General features: G+C 40.0%; 1 long non-coding RNA gene across 1 annotated transcript; it reads right to left on the bottom strand.

Annotated features, from left to right (window-relative positions):
- Window positions 1–13,187: 13,187 nt before the first annotated feature.
- LOC115614557 lies at window positions 13,188–20,677 on the bottom strand. Its single transcript, XR_003993769.1, has 3 exons — window positions 20,534–20,677; window positions 18,132–18,417; window positions 13,188–13,496 (listed from the first exon to the last, which is right to left on the bottom strand). It is a non-coding gene; the product is annotated as an uncharacterized LOC115614557 (long non-coding RNA).
- Between the last annotated feature and the right edge of the window lie 1,707 nt (window positions 20,678–22,384).

The raw sequence follows: 22,384 nt of genomic DNA, 5'->3' as shown, positions 1-22,384 counted from the left end.
ACAAAATTATAAGTGTTGACGTGCACTTGTCTCTGGTGTGAGGATGTGAAAAGAATTACATCTGTCCTTTACAACAGGCAATTGTTCATGATTTCTAATAGATAAAATCAGAAAGCACAACAAAGCCCTGAAAACTCAGTATACCCCAAGCTGGCTGATGGGAGGAGGGCTTTGAGGATATCCTTTCTAATCACCATTTAACCCTTTAGCAAAAGTATGGGTTAAAGGCCACTGTGCTGGACTTGAAAGTTAATACATAGCTCATCCCAAGTACAGATTTCCTTTGTGACAATGAGAAAGGCTTGGACAGAGCTCATATCAAATTGGGGACTTTGGGAAGACTAGTGTCAGAAAACCAGAGAGAGAGAGAATAAATCATCTCTATTTCCCGTGGTACATTATCTAGTGAGTAAGTAAAAGCCCATGTGCAACCTCTACTTATACCAGGGTGTTGTACAGTAGACAGCACTCATCTTTACACAAAAGGTGCGTCAGGTTCTTGACCCATGTGATAACACTATTCAATTGACACTTCAGCAGGTGAATAACCATCCTACTGAAGCATGTCTCTGCGTGAATACAGTCAAATTTCCACTGTTGAATGCAGAAGACGGAATAAATAGAGAAAAATGAGAAAATGAGAAAAATGAGAAAAAAAGATTCCTGCACGCTTAGATGCACTGAGCCTGCTTTTTGGCTCTGCTCCTTCCACAAGTTGTGCTCGCAGATGTTCACAGCCCATGACCTCCTCTGTGGCAGGGGGATGTGACAAATTGCTGTGTCGCTCAGCTACGTGCAGAGGGAATGAAGCCCACGTCCGGCAGTTCCATGAGAGGCGAGGCGAGACGAGACAAGTCTCCCCATCCTCAGCAGGGCTCTGTTTGCAAAAAGAGGCCAACAACGTGGCAGGGCACATATTCTTCACAGAACACCGAAGGTGCAGTAAACCTTGACATACAGCGTATATCCACATAGCTGTAAAGAGGTTAAGACTCTCTTGGTAGGAACCAGTAGGCAAGAGCCTCAGGAATGATTATTTTTCTTTCCTGACTTCCCCATAAGAGGACGTAGGGAACAATTCCTCCTGCCTCAGTTAATGGTCTCTCCCCTAAGAGTTCCGTTGCCTGATTGAGGACAATATTGTTCGTACAGGGATGCTGTAAGAATGATCACACTTTTATGAGGAAGGAAAAGATGATGCCCAGTCTCACTGCATAAGCATCATGAGTGACTGTGAAGCAATTAAATCACTAACTAGATTCAAATTGTATGTGCACTAGATCCAAATGCTGTCTTTGGGGCTTTCATTCTCTGTTTGGTTCTTTGCAGAGGTTACTAAAGATTTATGACTTGTAAAGGCATCAGGCTGCACTGTGTTTCCTCGGGTCCAGTTAAGGAAATCCAATAACATGGGAGTTTTGTGTTGTGAACATATATATTTTTCTTCCACTGTAATGTTAGGCCTGTCAAAATGAAACTGATAGGTTGGAAAAGAGTCTGCTGAAGAGCCAAAAATGAGAACTAGAACTGGTGAAACCTATCAGATAAGTATCAGAGAGCAGTGCTATCATAGTGCACTGTGCTATTTGAGGAAAAAGAGGAGCAATGGGGTCTAGCTGGCCAAAAAGTTCAAGATATCTGAGGTTTAGGTCTGCTTCTACTGACAATCTGTTGTATGACCTTGGGCAAACACAATTTTTTTCCTCAACATTTGCTTCTCTCACAGTTTGTTTTGCCTTATCTGTTTAAATTGGAAGCTTTCAAAATGACGTTTGGTTCCTCATGTGTATTCAAAGTTGTGGGGCTCAAGGTGCTACAATAATACAAACAATAATAAAAACGATTGAGTGATGTAGTATAATTGCATGAATAATAGGGTAACTTTTAAGACTGTTTTCCTGCCAGATCATCCTTGTGCTGATAAGTTCTGTTTACTCAGGGAATATTCAATAAATAATAAATAAAATTTCGGGCTGAGACTTTCCCAAGCACATCAGGTAATTTAGGTGTACCATCCATTAAAATTAATCCAAAGGGTGCATCTAAATCCCCTAGCACTCTCAGAAAATTCTTAGCTCTAATATTTAATTTCCAAGCTAGGCAATTGGCAAGGTGGTCTCTGTATCCAGCAGACAGTGGGGTAGAAATTAAGAGGAGTAATGGGTGCACTTGGGTGCAGAACTCTTACTCACCTGGGCAGCTTTACTGGTCATCTGGTTGCTCTTGCTCCCCTGTAGTCCTGTGTGAAGTCCCTGGGAATCAATCACTGTATGCCTACAAGAGATAGGGCTGGGAGACTTATGCCTCTGGATTCTGCAGATGAACAGATGGGGCAAAGAATGGAAGATTAAAAAGGAGAAACAGTGCCTTCCTTGTATGTAATATGCCATCTACCTCTTCTACTCCCACTGCTCCAGCCTGAAATGGTACTCCTGAGAGCACACAGTGCTACTCCTGCTTTCGGCAAGGGTCAGTGGGGATGCACAGTGGATCCAGCAAATGGGAAGTTTAAAGCCACTTAGAGCCGCCTACTCTCCATTTCTCACCTCCAAATTTCTCAAACCTAGTGCAAGGAGGGGAGGAACAGCACCAGACTTATTGTAAATGCCACATCACTATGTAGGGCAGGACTGATGTGCTTCGAAAGGTGCTCACTGCAGCTTTCGTAGATCGCTCCGTCTCTGTCAGCATGACAGATAACAGCCACCAGACAACTATGAACACATTAAAAATACACTTCCATCTCTGAGCAATCACACGTCAGTGCAGTGCTGTCTCACCGTGGAGGAGCAAAGGCAGCCGTACCTCTGGGAGAGCTGTACAAACATCTGCGTCTGCTTCAGCTCTACTTTTCACTATTGTTCATTCCTGACAATTTTGCCATCCTAGACAAAAACCCGAATGAGAGCTAAAAATGAAATGAGTTCTTTCTGACACGTGCATGCATATTTAAGCATTTCTGTCACTCTATGTTAGAGTCGCAGGCGTTCTAATGATGCTGCTTAGTTCCTTGCTTCTTGCATGGCGTCAGGTAGTAATATTAGGCTATATAGTTTCAGAAGCTGAACATATCTCCTCTTTCTTCCCATTTCATATTGGCCATTAAATTATCATCAGAATCACAACAAAACAGAGCAGTTTCTCTAATTCTGTGAGGAAATGAGGCCAACAGCATCAGAACAAAATACACATCATTAACAGAGCCCGGCTTATAACACTCTAAAACACACAGTTCTGTGAATGTTCATACTCTATTTTTGAGGGACATTAAGCTTAAATTTGGAAATTTCAGTTGTGTCATTGTTTCTTGGGCTTTCTGGGATCAGAGCACCAAGGAAAAAGAACAGCTCTGTGTTGTTCAGGGTAGCTTTGTCTCAGCAAACAAGGCACAAGCAAGTTTCCCTACAAAAAAAGAGAGATGGTAGAACTTGCATTCCTGCATTTGAATGACTTGTACCTCACTTTTTAAAGAAGTTGCTTGTGAATATTATGATGCTGGATTCATCATTAGAGGACAGACCAGATGGTGAAGGCTCAGAGTGTAGTCTCATCCTTATGCAGAGGGATTTCTACAATTGCATATTAACTGTTATTGGAAGTTTCCTCACACATATAAATCCTTTTGTACTGGAATGAGAATATCCTTTAATGCAAAGCATTATGTCCATTACAAGAAGTAGCATGAATAGCTAATAGTCACTGCAATTGAACTGAAAATCAATTTGGCCTGCTGGCACCTTGAACATAAAGCAGGAATTTTATAAATTATATCTTTTATTTAAACAGCACCTTTCATGTCAGTGACACCTTCACAGATACAAATAGCAGGAAAGTCCAGTTACATGTATGACAAAGAGCCCCAAATAAAATTTTAGTACTCAGGATGCACTGAGAAGACACTGGTCTTCTTAAGTTTATTTTATCTGTATATGAAGATCTCAATCTGTGTATTTACTGTAGTACATTAAAAAAAAAAGATACCTGTAAGCCTTAAAAACATCACTGCAGTCCCAGATGAAAAAGCCCTGAGCACTTGCCGTTAGTAAAACCCCACTGAAACAGATTCCCAGCCTAATGCCAAAAAAGTGTCACCAGAAGTGGTCAGTGCTAGTAGCCCTCCTGAGAGGTAAAGCCAATTAACATTAGTATGGTCTTAAAGTAGCCAAATAGTCTCTGAGACCTAGGTTAAACTCTTGGATCCACAGCATCATTCTTTGAAGGCAACCATGTACCTCTCCTGGAGACACCTGGGTATTTCAAGCATGACCATGCATGGAGCAAATAGTTAGGCCACCCTTACTTTGTTATCTTAATTAAGAAGAGATTCTACTATTTCCATACTGCACTGAATTCTTGAGAGGAAAAATTCAGTAATATGCATGATGTCACTACAGCCACAGTAGTCAGGTAGGAAAAATATGCTCGGCACAATCTCTGGTTGTTGTACTCACCCATTTGGTCACAAATGGATCTCCATGCTTCCTTTCGCTGTTGCCTGTAAAGATGGTTTTACAAACCACAATCCAAAAGCATTTGTGGTCCATGCTACACACTCAAACAATGATTCTTAGTCTCAGAGAAGTCAGTCTATTCTGCAGAGAATATTAACAAATCAACACTCCAGAGAGATAATATTTAAACATCTGTTCAGAGCAGATCTGTTCATAGTCTTATAGAAAATAGAAGATGTTTTTATGGGAGTGTGTGTAGAACGGCTCAAATAAATCTACATATTTTTCTCATTTCCTCATTCTAAATTCTTTTTATTGCAAACAGCATTTAGTTAGCATTCACTGCACTGCAGAATTTTGCTACATTGGGATGAATTAAACTATCCTAGGGAACTCACCCAAAACTCAGTGTTAAAGCTATGCTTTAACTCAGAAAATACAAACCAGAGAAATTACCTAGAATACTTCATCCATGACTCGTCTTGGAAGCAGAACTGGTAAATATATTTTGCATATGAACTTAGTGTTAATTTATTGGTGCTACTTATCCCCAACCTCTCTGAGCAGAGTCCCTGGGTGGAGCTCAGAAAACACCCCTGCCAAGTGTCTCAAGGCCTTTGAGACTGTTTATCATAATTGCTTTACTTGGAGCTCCATTTCCATCCTGCCTGACTACAAAATTTCATGAATCTGAAGCAAGTAGAAATTATAGGAACAATCATTCGTTCTCCATTATTCACTCCTTGGAAGACAAAGGCCTGGCCTCTTCTTTCAAGAGAGAATTTGCCTCAAAGTGAATTTATAACACTGAAAATGGAAAGGGTTTTTTTTATGGAAAAAGCCTGCAAGCAATTCTGTTTCTCCCAGTAGCACTAGAAGTACATCCTTCAGGGGGAAGAAAAGTACATCCCAACTGCCCCCAACCCAAAGAAAAAGCTGAATACTTCCAAAAAGCTGATACCTACACAATTAATAAATGTTTTGAAACATCAGTATTTTTCCCTGAAAAAAAATTCAGGCACAAATTTAATATTAAATCTGCCAGTAACCCACAGATAATAAGGGTCCTATCAGTAAGTCAACCCTTCTGTTGACTTCCATGTAGTGGCATGAACTCAATCAAATTTTCTGATGAATCAAGGTTCTTACAGTCCTTCCTTTCTTCTTCTTTGTTGTTGGAGAGAGGACAGACAGACCCATGGTTGAATAGACACATCTTCAAAGAGGCCAGACATTTCAGTAGGTCACACACAGTGCAGAGATTATTTCTGTCCTTTGCTGCAGAAAAACTGGCTTTTTTTTTTTATTATTATTATTTATTTTAAATAAGTCTATGAATTCAATATCTCTTGCTGTTGTCTTGTAAGTGTGTGTGGATACGTGTATAAAATGAAGTACAGACCTGTGTTTTAGTCTAAAAGAGGAAAGGGGTGCGAAAGGGGTGCAAAAGGAGGGTCATTGTAAAGCTGCGTAAAATATGGGGAAGTCAGCCAAAATGCCCCTTCAGAAATGGCAGCCTTCCCAGCCTTACAGTCTTTTGTGAAAAATAAAATATTCTATTACATTATTTTCCAATTTCAGCTATTTCCTTCTTTGGGCTCCAGGGTGGTACATTTCCAGAAGTTTGGAAATATTTTGCTGCTCACCATCTGCCTCAATAGCTGGACATATTGGACTAAACAGCTATGGCCTAAGGACACCAAGCAGCCACCAGTGTTGTACCAGTGGGAATATCCATGCTCCAAATCTCTGCACCCTCACCGATCACAGCACTGTGGGCATACAAAAGTAAACTCCCCTCCTCTATACACTCCCCTTCTCTTCTTGCTTAACATCAGTACAAAATTGTTTCGCCACCTTAAGAAGAGCTTGAGTTTAAATGAAAATGCTTTACTGTATCCTGAATTTGTTTTAATGCGCAATGTTGATTTCTTCTTTCCTCTGTGCAGAGTGTGCTGGATATTTTACTTTGTGGTGGGTTTACAAACCTTTGCCCAGTTTATTGTGGCATGCATCACTATACAGTTAGTCTCTGTATGCATGGCATTTGTACAGCCCTTTCTTATAGTTCAGGCTCCTTCTCACAGAATTAGTTTTATTATTAAAGAGGAAAAACATTTCAGCATGAAGCTGCACTAGAAGCAGCCCACCAGCTTTGCACTTGGCTTAAACAACCTGGTCCTAATTAACTCATACAGAGGCCTGAAGTACTACAAACCTCCTGCATCAGGCAATGCATTACATTCCACAGCAAAACCTTTTGGAGGGCTGGGCCATGTAACCTCAGAACTTACCCCTAGAAATACACATTCATGTTGAAAAAAGTAAGATGACCTATTTTCATACTCAACATACTCTTTCTCCTCTTTTCCCAGCTACTTACATTCTCTCTCAGACACGTGCACACACACATCAATGAAAGAAATACAGCTGGTGGTGTTAGTATCTGACGCTTTTCATCCTGCTTTCCAATGTGAATATTTGTTTTCAGGTTTTTGTACTGTGTATTGAAGAATATAATCAGCATTTCCAAATTCAATTGTTTGGGGGAATGGAATTCTTTCAAATGAGGACTAGATACTTCTGATGTTGGTGTCCCCCTTTAAAGCAAACTGAATTCACATGACTGAGAATACATTAAGGCAAATGATAACTATTCAGAACTATCTTTCCAGATCTCATCCTGGGACCTTATATCCTGATAATCCAGAGGTTAATTTAGGAACAGACAAAAAATCCAAGCAAACAAACGAACAAAAAGACCTCTACCCAACAAATGAAAACTCATTCTTAAGATTTATGGAGCTGAACTGAAAGCCATGAAATTTAAAGAATATGTCAATATTTCTTTTTGCTTAGTTTGCATATCTTACTGTGAGATGTGGTGGAAAAAACCCAACAGCTAGACAGGCTAGGCTCCAGGCTGCTTTACCCTGATTTTAGGCATGATTTTAGACCAATTATCCTGAAAGTGTTCTGGCCTAAAACCCCACTGTGCTTCATGGCAACTTCCTGCTTTCCTACAAGTGGATAAACACATTCTCTGAATCTGGAGTGCGGCAGCTGAAACATCTGAACTCCAGGTGTTGCTGTCACACAGTTTCCTTGCTATGAATTCTCTAAATTCCCAAGTAGTTGCTCAAATGTCTGTTGGCTTTCTATGTGGTAAACCGTACCTCTGGACATATTTACTGCTCCTTCCCACTGGCAGCAGATAAATGCCAGAAATGGGCCATTCACATGCATATACAGTGGCAAACAGGAAAACTGTGATCTACTGTGACCACAATAGAAAGAGATGCCTGTACCTCAGCTCAAACTAAAACAACATCCCTGATGTTGGTGCAGCCAGGAAAGAGAAGAAAAATAAAATCAAATTATGTCACTCAGTAATTGAACTGAAATTTCTCATTGCTTTTTTGCAGTCTCTCTCCAGAGCGCATAGCAACCAAACCCAGCCCTGGGATAGTTGTATGAATGTTAATTGGCCATGTCACTTTGGAAAGGACCTTCTCTTCCCTTGTTAGAGTGAAATCTGTTGGGGATGGGGCTCAAAGGATGCAGATAAAAATATCTCTCTTAATTTCAGTGTCATTACATTGGTTTACATTACTGGAGGAGCTAGGCTTGTAGGCTTGCCTGCACACAACTCAGAATAGAAGAAACATGATGGACTCAGGCCTATGTACAATAGCAATACAAAAAACCTCTATAAAATTACAGCTGTTGTAAGAGGATACTAAACATTAGATTTGAGTAACTGATGCAGGGAGAGCGTGGGGGAAGAGCTGGTGTTTTCAGAGCTTCAGGTCAACTAGAAGCTATTGTGTTTGGAAGCGAGAGGAGAAAAATTGTTCACATTGCTTTCATGAAACATGTAATTTTCCATCTCCCTTGCCATGTCTTAAGAGCTTAATTGGACGCAGTTGAGGTAGACACAAGCCCAGCTCCTGTCTCAAGCTTATACTTCCAAAGGTCACAGATTTCATGCTGATTCGCTGCATTATGCTATCATTTCCATGAGAACCTGAGGAGGGGAACATTAATTGCCTGTGACTGTAATTGGCTTCAAGATGACTGGGAACACACACACCAGAACAGCTGTCAAACATATAACCTAGCAGAAAGTCACCAAGTGTCAGGAGCATGCTCTGAACAGGACTGACATTTTCTATGCCCACAGAGGCTCTGCGATCAAGACAGATCTCTTGACATAATGATTCTCAAAAGTGACTAATTTGAAATAGTTTCAGCTGATGCAAAGTGAAGATGCAAAGCATGCACGGGCTGCTGGCAGCAAGGTTCATCTTAATCAGTGAAAGGGAAATGTCCTAGACCTCTGTGTATTCAGGCCACTATGAGATCACTGTGGTACCATTGACACAGCATTGACATTCCTGGTCAAGGGTCAGTTCATAAAAGTGAAAAATCAAAGCAGGAAACCACTGAATAGTCACCAGGTACATATGGTGTAATTGGCATTAACATCAGACCCAGCCTCTCTTCTGCTAATTCAAAACCAGTCCCTTCTTTGAAGCCAAGTAGGGCAACTCAGATCAGCCAAAATGTCATCAGACAGTTCTGCTCTTTGTGTTACTACTAGAAATACCAGTTCTGCTCTCTAAGACAACTAAAAAACAACTATCCTCGATGTAATATGTACTAGAGCAGAGAGTTTTGGCTGTGCTTTTTAGATATATACCTGCCAGTTATATAACAGTAGGCTGTGCTCTGCAAGCAATTGCCTTCTCTTCATGCTGAGCCAGTCTCCAGCTTGCTTTCACCCTGATGGGATTCTTGCCTTGGAGTACCATGGTGTTACTCCTTTCAAAACTATTATAGCAACCATTGGCTAGCAGTGTTATTTCTATTTCAATTGAAAATCCTGGGCCCCACTGAGCTATGCACAGAGAAAATCCAGAGTGAGTACTAGTCCATGTTTCAGGGAGACAATAGTCTAAATAGACAAGATGAACAGGAAAGGAAAGGAAAGGGAAGGGAAAGAAAAGCGTTACTGATGGCGAGCAGAGACATGGATCATGAAAGGAATTGGCCAAAGTCAAAAGGAGAAGTCTGTGCTGGAGCTAGAGAAATGAAACCAAGGCTCTGCCAACCAAATCCAGTGCCTTCACATAGAACTCTCTTTTCCACCATAAAAATACCTTGTGAATTTCAGCCAGGAGAAGGATAATTCAACATGTGTTACCTGTGAAGTTCCTATTTTCTGCCAAGGAATGAGATGGAGTGGGGACCAATGGGAAAGACATGACTATGGCTGCAGTCTTCTGGATGTTTTTTTAACTAGAAGAAACATGCTGGTGTTTCAGCTCCTCTCTAATGGACTTCTTAGGCATTGTTCTTGTGTTATTACAGGACAGCTGTTTTCAAGCAGCTGTTTATCACACTAATGAAGAAAGCGAATTGAAAATGGAACAGTTACTAAAAAATCTTGTTTCCTGATGCCCAGTATATGGGAAATGAGTAAAAAAATCTATTAACAAAATGACTATATATAATGACCAAAAGGACTTGGAAAGTGATAAATTTCTCTGTGGACATGGATTTAAACAGTTTGCTGCATGTTTCTGTTGCAAAATGTAAGGCAATAATCAAATGAAAATTCTCTTAAAAACACAATTATAGATCTCAAGTGTCAAGCATGCAGGTACTCACATTTCAGATTAGAATTATAGTTTATTCTAATCATAGAACACAGCAAATTTAAATAAGTACTTAGAGGTAAATATGAACTTCTTCACATACCTACATATTTTCACGATTGGAGGAGAGAAAGTAAATACACTAAACACACCGTGTGTATGTGAACACATGTGCACCCTCTCCCTTGAAGACAGCTGCTTCTAGCAATGCAACACTAGAACATGAGTAGTACAATAGTTTTGGTACATGCTTTTTTCCTGAGCCCCACAAACTGGGTCACACAAGAAAAAGCAAGTTCAAGAGTCCCATATGTTTATTACAGTGGCACAAAGACTCTTCCCATGTGCACAGAGCACCGTGTGGAGCAGACTATGCTAATCAGTGCCACAGCTGTTCAGGGAAGTAACATATAAGAGTGAGTTTGCTTTTTACCTCAGTAAAATTAATCTTAATTATAGCAACTCATTCACAACATTAATGTGAAATACGCTGTAAAGCTGAATGTAAATTACAAATTCAATTCCATTTATACCTGCAGCAGCTCTTTTCTACATGGTTAGAGAAAGTGATGTAAAAGCAGCACCAAAATGCCTCAGAAGCCTTTTCTCTCTATCGTAAGAGCAGGAAGACCCTATGCTAACAAGAAAATGTACTCTTGGGCAGAGCTAAGGAACTTGATAACGCACTGAGTGAAGCCAGCAGGAAGACTCCCCAGACTGCAGATGAGGCCATGCATATATTGCTTTGCCATTTGGACCTGGTTTCAAACCATGTGAGCTGGAAAACATTGAAAAAGAACAGCAGAGCCATCACAGTGACCTCTCTGTGAACCTGGATTGGGTAGCGCTTTGCTCCCCCACACTTTAATTCATATCTCTGTGCTGACTGTAATGCTGTGTACTGGCCCCAGCAAGAATTAAATTAAATATTTATACTTTTGTGATGAGATACTTTGTTACCTCGTAAAACTCACACATATGGAACTCTATTAATTTATGCTAATTCCTTATTTCTCTAGAAGAGCCTTTCTCCTCATTAGCATTTGATCGTTTAATACAACTTTACAGCACACACTAAATTGAAGCCCATAATCTTTTGTAATTGAAGCTTCGTGTGCATTCATTGTCATTTAAGGAAAAAATGAAGGGGAAGGGAGATGTGTATGGTAGTATTGCCTTTGTGTGGCACGCACAGCTCCGAGAGGGGATTAGCTCTGCAGGGAGCTGTTTGCAATGCCAGCCGCAGGGAGCAGGCTACGTTTGGAAGGCTGGACCTGCCCTTGTTTGTGTTGAGGAAGCATTTTCTCTTGACCTCAGTGAGAAAAGGACCAGTCTTCTGGCACACTGCCTGTGCCTGCCAGCTGTGTCTGAGGGTGGTGGTAGGAAAAGAAAGTGGAGGTGGAAATCGCAGCCCACAGAGCAGACCTGCAGCCAAGAGAAATCGTCCGGTTCACCCTACCCAAGACATGCTTCCTATTACTTTTGTGTCCTGCTACAGCCCATTGCAGTCCTGTCATTCTTGCTGAGCCTTGCCATTATGTTCCTGACATTATGTTGATATACGGATTACTGGGGAGGAAATCAGTATATCTTCCCTTGCTTTTCCTTCTCCAGTGGACCAAATTCACTTACCCACAAATCTAATGAAATAAAGCAAATATATCTGGCTAGTGCAGAATTTGTTCCCCTTGCTGGGATTGATCTCTGTTCTGGTACCAGCTTCCCAGGCTCATCTGTGGGACTCATCAGGAGGCTTGCTCCAGTGCTCATCTCTGGCCACAAGCTGTAAATCAGAAGTAAACCAAAAGATTTCCCATTTCAGGAACGGAAGACAACAGTGTTCTCTTCTTTCAGTATCTGGCCTCAAACAGAAATCAGCAGGGAGCAATGGGATGCAATGCTGAGTGTCACATTGTTCTATCTTCCTTTCCTCCTACCTTGCCATTAGCAGCTAGGGGTCTTTAGCACATCGAAGAGAGACAACTGGCCAGCTTCTGGATTTTTCTAGCAGCACTACAAAAGTCTTTTTATTTTTAGAACAACACTATAAAAATATATGATTTATTAAAGTGTCAAATTTATGTCATTAGGCACAAAGGGTCAGCTTAGTGCTTAAAATACTGCGGGTTTTCTTCAGTAGTGTTCACTTTGTTCTTGATTTAAGGAAACTAGAAGAGGCCCACCATTGCAACAATTCAATGAGTATTTTGAGGTTTTTAGTGCTTTTGTGTATTTTACACACAGTTAAATGGGGCTCACCTTTATCTTGCAGAATTCTCTATATTGTGTTTCATGAAAAGAGGAACTCACACACACTCCTGCCCAGTTACTGTTCAACTCGAGTTGATAGGAGTAGAAGAGGCAAGGGTTAAACAGAGTCTAGTAACATGTTTCAAAATGCAGACTGCCTGATTTTAATATGAGTAGTCTCACTCAGGTTAGGACCTTCTGATACACCTGTGTCAAAACTATTTTGAGTTTTAATGTAAGAGTTGTCAAGTACCTGCAGACTGCAGTCTGGTTTTATACCTTCCTGACATTTACAGCAGTAAGGTTTACAGAAAGGCACTCAGCCTCCCTCAGCACAGCTGAGTCATAGTTCAAAGCTAGGGCAGGGCTGAAAGAGCAGAAATCATCCAGCTGTGGAAGATTAATAATTGTAATGTACAGAGGCCCCACTACATCTTTGGGGAGGAGTTCATGAGCACTACCTTAAATGCATCCTTAGAATTGCATAGAGGGAAGCGCTGGAGTGAATGCTATCATCTGTTCTCAGGGACACACTGACAAAGACATAAACAATGAAAAAGCTAAAAATACCCATTGCCCCAGTTACAGAAAACACCTGCAGCCAGCAGAGCACTTAAAACTCATGTAAGTCTCATTGAGTTTGGTGAGAGTTAAAAACATGCCCACTGGTTGTTCTTGAATCAAGGTGTAAAAGACAACATTGCTATGTTTGTGCTTACATGTTGTGGACATAAAGCAATGACTTTAACACCAAGTATTGTAGCCTGGGCAAGCACATTGTATCAGCAGTTTAAGACGAAAAGAATACCAACAACCTCTACATATTTATGTTTAAAATCACTTCCAATTTAAATGCCATCTGCCTGCACTGATGTTTATTTAAATTGTCAGTTAATCAATGAAATCTATTTGAGCTAGCAGTACATCACAGTAAATCAGTGTAATCACCTTCATCTTCGTTTAAATTTAACTGGACTCATCTCTCAGTTCTGCCTCTGACCAGATGCAAGTCAGAAGTAAAAAACAAGAAGTATCCGATTTTACTTATTGGAGTCACATATGTATGTTGCTGAAGTCATCCTTTTGGGGGAGCATGTGTTTGTGTTCCAGAAAGCTCACTTTAGTACCTTTTTTCCTAGGGCAAGGAGAAGAAGAGATTGGATTACTTACCTAGAAATTAACAGACATCCTAAATCTTGTCTAAATGCTTTACCAAATAGCTCTTCAATTTTCCTTTACACCTGGCTCAGCCAGGAACCAAGTGTACCCATGTGCCAGCAAAATATGCTCAGGTCTCTAGAGAGGTGACGGTCAGCTGATGAAGGAAGCGTATTTCAAAACAGTGCCCTCAGCCAGTTACACTGACCATAAAATTATATGGTAAGTGCCTTTTAAAGACAGTTACCACATGGTTATTGCGGCTTTCCAAATTAGACTGTCATCAGGAGTGTTAAGAAGTGAAAGATACAGGTAGGGAACTTGTTAATTCCTTAGCTCTGGCAGGTTGCAGCTCCCAATGCTTATTCATTTTGCATTAGCAAGAAACACCAGAACACCTCAGCTCCCCACACCACGAGGTAAATTATTCCTGGAGCACTGTACTTGGTAGCTTCAAATTTAATTACCTTGTAATCTGCAGGTCGTGTTATTACTTTGTGGTTACATGTTTTGAGTTTTTTTCATACCTATTTATATAGCCTATAAAAGAAAGTGACGTTGGAATGGATTTTTCTGAATTGATCCCATGCATACAGTTCTTTCAGTGTCTGAAAAAATGAGACTCTGCTCTCAGTGAGCGTCTGCTGGCTAAATCTATATGCTGTTTTAAGAATGAAGCACCTACTAATGTCTTAGCAAGGCGCAAAGATTTTTATATAAAGCCAAAACAGATATTACAGTTGATTATTTCACATTAAACTCATGCGACCAGGGCATGTATTTAAGAAAGAATTTGTATTTTACCAATGTGAATTTTAGTTGTAAGTAAAGATAGTTGCCCTCAGTTCTGTTTGGGTAGTATTCCCTGATGGAGATAATCCAGAACAGGCTTATCTCAAAAAATACATTTAGATCACAAGTTTGATTTCTTTTATCAGTATCTTTGTGATGTTTCCTTACATTCAGGAGTCAGCCCTGAATAACAGAACTGTTATTCTGTTGGTTATTCTCAGCCTGTTTGGTGGCTGAGAGCCCATGTCCAAGCATAAAAAGATGGTCAAGTTCTGCATCCTTCTTTGTTCAAGAACAGTTCTCTCATTAAAACTTTTCCAAAAAGAAAGAGTCTTATACTTGGAATTTGTGCCAAACTCAGTGTCTGAGTGTATTTACAGGGGAGAAGTGTATCGCTTACTACTGTACAGAAGCACGTTGCGTCATCTTGGGGAGATGCTGGGTTATGGCCAAAGATCTGTCCCACTGGCTGAGGTGGAACATTTGAAGTATAGAGATATCTGGTTTTGAAAAAAGTATAGGAAATTACTGTAAGTGGTGATGGCCAGTTCTGTATTGCATTTAACTGCATAAATATTTTACAGCTCTTCTTAATGTACAACCCACAAAGATATTAACCTTTGCAACAAAGAATGCATTGAATTCTTCTTTGTTGTGTGGTACTTGATTAATTAGCTCTTTGTTTTTTAATTGTAGAGGACCTCAATGTGTTATTAAATAGCGTATAACTTCTTTACTACAATAGTGTAAGAAGTGAACAGATATATTGGTTGCAGGCAGCATCTTTAAACTTTTCTTTATCTTGGAAACATTAACAGGTTTTCCAATGAAATGTTAAAAATACGTGCAATAATATTTTTTGGGATGTTTTGAGCATTTATCTGGTTAAGGGAGGAGGGAATGTTTGCTCTGACATTTTCATCCAGAGAGAAAAAAATAATTTCAAGCAGTTCATAGTGAATTTAAGTATCTAGCTCATATAATGCCTGTCTTAGTCACAGAGAGATCCAGGTACTGTGCTGGAGGAAACGCTATGGAAGGGTGCGAGCTCTTAGTTGTGAACAGGGCAATGCATTGCACTTATTGGCATTAATACTTTTTTTGTCTGACAGATTAATGTTCCTAACAGATTTTGCCCACCTGATTTTCATTTTCCTTGTGTCCTTTTGGATTACAAGTATCATGCCCAGTATGATCTGCTCAGTAATACTTTGAGCAGCACGTAATACACAGGATCTGTTTAGGATAAAGCACAGACTGATACGATGGTATATTGATATGATTCACCTTAAAACTATAAATATGTTTTTCTTCATTCCCTCCTTTCTCTACTTGCCTACTTCTTTGTGAATCAGGAATAAATCCCAGATGCCCTTTGCAATATGAAAAAGGGATGTACTTCTGTAAGCAGATTTTCCGAAGGCACCAAGCCTTAGAACTTCACCGGGTAAATCAGATGATTGCAAGCAGTTCTGCTTATTTAAAGGAATGGGTGGCTGTGCTATTTTCCTAAGAAGCTACAATCAAGAGTGGCAATTTCTACACCTGAGTGAATAAATATGTAGTAACTTCAGCAAAACATGCACAGGTGGAATCCACAATCAGGGTTCCACTGTGCATTCCTTTCTGGGTAGGAAGAAGACAGACATTTTTCCTCACTTCAGCTGAAGTGTTCTCAGTGCTTTCTACAACACCAAGGGAAGCCTTCCCACTGCATGCAAAACACTCCAAGGTTTCATCTCTTTTATGAAGAAGTAATAGAGTAACAGGAAAATCTTTATATGGTCTGTTGCAGCCTTATTTCAGGTGCCTGCTAATTGACAAAGCAAGCCTCAAGAGCCATCTAGAGGTTGTTTGGCAAGAATCATTTATAGCATTTCAAGAATGTGGCTTATGCATGCCAGAAACAAAACCCTAGTTCCTTCAGATTTTGTTTTTATGTTTCTGGCATGGCAAATCAGGAACACCTCTAGTTATACCACTGGAACTTCAGCAGTGCAGAGATGGTGTCAGAGAAATCACTCCCTTCACTAACAATACAGCTGTTTTATTAATGAGAAGCTGCATTCATAAGCTACAAGAAAAAAGTATTACAGAAAATGCTGTGAGGCAGAAAGCATTTGGCATGAGGACTGTGCTCCTGTGAGCCCCAGATGCACTCCAGTTGATAATAACGAATCAGTAAGGGGATAAGCAGATTTAGCCAAAACTGGCACACAGCTGGGATTTACTTAATTATGAAGCTATTACAGTCCTGATGGTATTGTCTGTTCTGTTCTGGCTTCCCCTTAAGTCTGTGTCTAATCAAACCAAAATCAATAGTGCTTTGAACAGCGGCCATAGTTTGCAAGAGCATGGTAAGAGAAAGAAGTTAGAATGGGATGTCTGTGAGTTTACTTCATCATTTTTAGATAGCCAAAATGTGCCACCCTTCAAATAGAGACACCTTTTCTTTGGATGGAATGGTGGGAGACTTAGTTTTGAGGTACCTGCATGGCTGCTTAGAAATAAAAGAGAGAGCAGAGGGAGGAGGGTTTTGCAGACACGGGAGAGAACAGTTCTTCAGTTCCAGCAGATGTTTCCATTTGTAGCTCCAGTCTTTCGTGGACTCTGTTTTTATTCAGATTTCAAGATATCTCCAGACAGAAGGGTTTTTTTTAATGCTACCAATGGAGCTAATTTTCTGTCTCTTGAGTTCACATCTCTATTTGTCAGGAAAAAGCAAGCATGACCTTTCACTAAATCAGACTAAATCTCCTCCTGACACCCTCTATCCTCCAGACAGAAGCCCAATGAAGTCCTTCTGGTGTAAGCTGCTTTGATGTCAATACATCCTCTGCTTATCTCAACAAAGAACTTGAACTTGAAAATCTAAATATATTTTGCATTAACTTGATAAATACCAAGTATACCTATTAAAATCCTTCTGAGTAGGATGCACACGTGTACAGAAAGTAATTCAAAGGGCATATTATGTATTCACTTTAGGTTACAGCATATGCTATGGATTTAGAGGAATCTCTTTGATATTTCCTGTGTAATTAATCTGCTGGAGGAAGTACTTGAATACCAGGCTGGAACAGCTGAAACACAGGGGGTGGACTGCTGATGTATCACCAGCAAAACTGATCCCACAAAGCTTTCCAGAGATACACAGGAGTCTGCTCTAGGCAAAGGAGATTCCTGCAACCTGGGCTTATTTGGATTTTCCACTGAGACTGAGTTTCTTGGGGAACCAGAATGCAGAGAGCAGCAGCACAAGTTTAATTTCAGGATATTAAAACTTCCTAAAATGTTTCTATAGCAATAACCCAAACAGTTGTTATCCTGGTTTCAGCTGAGATAAAGTTAATTTTCTTCCTAGTAGCTGGTGCAGTGCTGTGTTTGGGAGTTAGTATGAGAATAATGTTGATAACACACCTATGGTTTTAGTTGTTGCTAAGTAGTGCTTCTACTGAGCCAAGGACTTTTCCACTTCTCATGCCCTGCCAGGGAGAAGACTGGAGGGGCACAAGAAGTTGGGAAGGGACACAGCTGGGACAGCTGAGCCCAACTGGCCCAAGGAATATTCCATACCATAGGATGTCCTGCTGAGTATATAAACTGGGGGGAGTTGGCAGAGAGGGGCCAATCACTGCTTGGGGTCTGGCTGGGCATCAGTCAGTGGGTGAGCAATTGTATGGTGCATCACTTGGTTTCTTGAGTTTTATTCCTCTCTCTTTGTTATTTCCCCTTTCATTACAATCATTATCATTAGTAGTAGTATATTTTACTTTATTTCAATTACGAAACTGTTCTTACCTCAGCAGACGGGCTTTACCTGTTATCTGATTCTCCTCCCCATCCCATGGCGCAGGGGTCGAGCAAGTGGCTCGATGGTCCTTGGTTGCCAGCTGAGGTTAAACCATGACAGCTGCCTGATGGATTCCCAGGGCTGCTGTCTTCACACCAGCATGTGCACCTGTGAGATCTCTGTACAAACACCACCTGCAAAGCCACGTCCCAAGCACAGCTCCGCTTCTGCATTATGCATGAACCTCATCACTCTCACCAGATGTGGGTGGATAGGGAGAAGTAATGCAGATGCTGCCAGGGCTTTTTGAATCCTGAGAGAGGGAAAGAGAGGTTTTATCAGTACGTATTATGAATGAACTGAATTGAAATGCTTCCATAAGGGATTTCTGGCTTCAAGATGCATAAACTGGCTAGATCAAAACGCTGAGGAAAGGAGACAACAAAGATAAAGACTTCAGGAGTACTACTGTTTAGTATTTGCCAGCTATTCCAGCCATGTCTCTAAGTGTTAGTGAAAACATACAAATAACAGAAAGGTGGAAACTGAAAAGTCACAGCTAAAGGGACTCTCTAACAGAGATGTAATTTTCAGCACATCTGAATTCAGAACACTGGACACAAAAAATAAGATTTAGGGGTTCTAACCTTTGGATAAACAACTGACTGCACAGTAAGAAAAATGTGTTCTTATAAAAGATACCAAAACACAAGTTCAGTGTAATGCCACAGCTGTATAATTAACAAAAAGCAAAAAGCAAAATGTGAGCAAACTAGAAACTATAACTAGAACATAGAAAAAAATTATATATACATGTGTATACACACACACACACGCAATATGAATATGAGGACAGCATCTGCTGTTAACTCAGCTATGCTGCACATTAGACATCACAATATGTAATCTATCAAATGGGTGAGATCAGAATAATATAAATAATTCTAATAACAGAACTTTGATACACTATGGCCAGGGCTGGCCCGCAGGGAAAGGCAGGGCTCTCACTTCAAATGTAATCTGGGTTGGGACTTCTTCGGCTAGTGTAATACAAACACGATCAGTTGAATAAGGTATAAATGAGTTTGGCTGTCGCATACTCATTCAGTGAGTAAAACTCAAAACAAGATCTTGGATAAGCAGACCATCCAGTTAATCAGTGATCCTGCTTAAAATTGTTCAATGGGCTTTTGTAAAATGCGATTTTAAACTGGTTTTGTGTAACATGATACAACAGTAGTAATGTAACAGTGGTGACCCAACAGACACAGAACAGGTAGTGCCTCAGACAGTCCTAGCATTTAGCACCTCTAAATGAAGTTGCAAATTCAAACTCAACATAAAATATAATAAACATCAGAAATCAGGTATATTTGTCTAATACTTAAAAATGTTTCCAAAAATGGGTTATTTCCACAATTGCCTATTTGAATGGATTTAATAGGTATATCCGTCAGTGAAGAGAAAAAAACAGTCTGTGAAACCCCAAGTCTGTGAAACTCTAGGCCTTAATGTATAAGCCCTTAGGGGTTCTTTACTCCACACCTTCATAACAACCATACCTCCACATAAAATCCAACTGCCTCCACTGAGAATAAGCAGGACAAAACAATAGACATTAGTAGGTAATAAATTGTTGAGAACAAATTAAACTGGCATGTAAACAGCATGTCTTTTAAAAAACAAGCTTTTGATGCAGTTTGGAGGCTAGAGAAACGAGCTTCTCTACCCTAAGCTAAGTTGTGCAGTCTATTACATGTCTGATCGCTTCTGACAGAGGGCAACACTTCAGCAGACAGAAAGAGACTAAAACACCCATAAATATCAGTGAAATGCAAGAAAGAAATGCAGGTAAGAGATTAAAGAGAACATCTTGGGCTGCCTGTTTGCTTCTGATTTTCTACTAAACAAGCATCTATCTACAGCAGGATCTAGAAGTGATGAGGTTTAGATTTGTATTTAACTGTAAAAGGCAGATTCTTTTCCTTACCCAGGGATCAATATTGTCATTCTCAAAGAGTCCCACAGAAATCAGTGAGATTTCTGTGAAGTAAGGGAGTACTCACTGCATTCAGGTTGCAGGTGCATTTATGTTCAATTTCAGACATAAAGTTTCCTCAAAATGATCAACAAATGTGTTGGAGTTTTCCTTTGAGTGACACAATTTGAAGATATTACTTTTTAATGTATCTTGAAACACATTTGCTGTCCCACTCACCCCCCACAAGAATACCGTGGAATACGTAACAACAGTAAAACTTATGATACGTAATTAAAATCTGCAGCATTCAATTAAAAGTATCCTTTGAAATTTGCCATGCTGCCAGCTACATATTTTACTTGATGGAGACTGGCATGTATGTGTTAGAATAGCTATTAGTAAATGTAGAACCACAGCCTGCTTGTAGACATTGGCAATGTGATATTACCTCATTTGCAAGTCCCCGTGTTCATAAATTGCAGGGTAAGATGTGGTCCAAAGCCAGGAAAGTACTTCAGAGCTTTGCTACTTTCTTTACTTTCCATCTCTTGAAGAACAGGAGTCTAGCTGTGAGCTCAAAAAGATGCTGAAATTTGAATTCTGTGCAGCTGACTAACCAAGAAAGAGGAAAAAAAAGAAGAATTTCAGTGTGTGCCAATATATCAATGAAAAGGTGTAGTGACCCTTTCTCTAGAGCATGATCTTTGTAATCCTCTGTTTTTGCCACTGTGAACCGAGACTCAAACACTCCATCTCTCCCAGCAGCATGTCTGCACCACACCTAGTTATCCTGCTGAAGGATTTTCATCAAATTCAGATGTTTTCATCTGCTGTTTTTCATCTGTGGCACCAGGTTGCACTGCATCAGATTGGCTTTTGTCAGTTCACAGTCTTGTTTGTCATGTGAGGAAATACAGCTCGGATGCACTAGGAAAATATCTGTCCACATGAATTTGTCAGGAATTGTCTGTGCTTGGAAAAAAAGATATCTGAACCAAGACGGAGGGCAGATAGGAGGTTTTGTGAGCATGAATTTTGTGGGGTGCCACACCAGATAAAGTTTCATGATATGGATGTGATTGTATCTTTAGTTCCCAGCCCTGGTGCATCCACACACATTTTACTGTTCACTTCAAGGAACTGTTTGTAGAATTTCACCTGTATTTTCATACGTGCCTCTGGTGATAAGATTGTATGTTACAGATCATCTGTAGAATGCAAAATTGTAATCCCTGTGTATGAGATGGGATCCTGTAAACTAAGATACTTTTGATGCCAAATGGCTTGTTTGCACAGCTGCTGTGTGCATGGATTCTCCAGATTTACAGTCTTACCTTACCAGTACCAGCCTTCCCAGCAAAACCTGCCATTATCATAAGCAACTTCAGTAAAGTCACTGAAGCTATTCATGTGATTACACTAATTAGCATGCATTAATGTTTACCCAGAATCAGTTAAAGAAGAATTACATATATTAGATGCACTCAGAAAATAAGAGTTTGAAAGGAGAGGCACAGAGCTACTCACCAGTTAGGTTTTACAAAGAGAAATGTTTTCAATTTGACAAAAAAAAAATGGTTCTGAACATTTTGAAATCTCTAATTCCAGTGTTTTTCTTTTTAAAAATGGAATGCATTCCACTCTGCTCTTCACATGGTTTATTTTGCCATTTCTAACTGGTGCCCCTTTGTTTTTTATTTCAATGACATTTTTTTCCCTGTAAAATGTAATTGGTTTTGATTTAATATCCTGAAAATAAAAATACACTGCTTTGGGCAAACTGAATATTTCTGATGAACCAAAAAATGCCATTTCTTTCAGATTTCCTTTTTTGTTGTTTGTGAACCAAAAGAATCAAGCAACCAAACCAAACTGAAAACCCAAACAGACTCTTCTGGCTCAGTCCCCTCAACTTATACCCCACTCTCCAGTTATCAGCTCAGCTGGCATTTTGCAGGTGAGCTGAAAACAAATGAGGGCATGAAACTTAGAACCCTTGAACTCAGATCTTGCAGAAGGACACTTATGAAATACAATGCACCAGTTCTACCTGCGAAATCTTTTGGTTCAGTTTATGCATATTAGAATTGAAAAAAGTCACTTGGAAGATCCCATTTCTTACGGGACCAGTTTAGGCCAACAATACATCCTCAGCTACTTTTTTATTTTTAAAGGTCTCAGGGCAAGAAAGGCTGACCTGCAAGTGAAACACCTCATTTCAGAAGTATCTCCCTGATATTCTTCCTCTGATATTCCCTGATATCTTTTCCTGATATTTCCTGAATTTGTCTTTTCTTAT

Source organism: Strigops habroptila, chromosome 11 (assembly GCF_004027225.2).
Source record: "Strigops habroptila isolate Jane chromosome 11, bStrHab1.2.pri, whole genome shotgun sequence".
NCBI classification, from domain to species: Eukaryota; Metazoa; Chordata; class Aves; order Psittaciformes; family Psittacidae; genus Strigops; species Strigops habroptila.
This window is presented reverse-complemented; position numbering and strand designations above follow the sequence as displayed.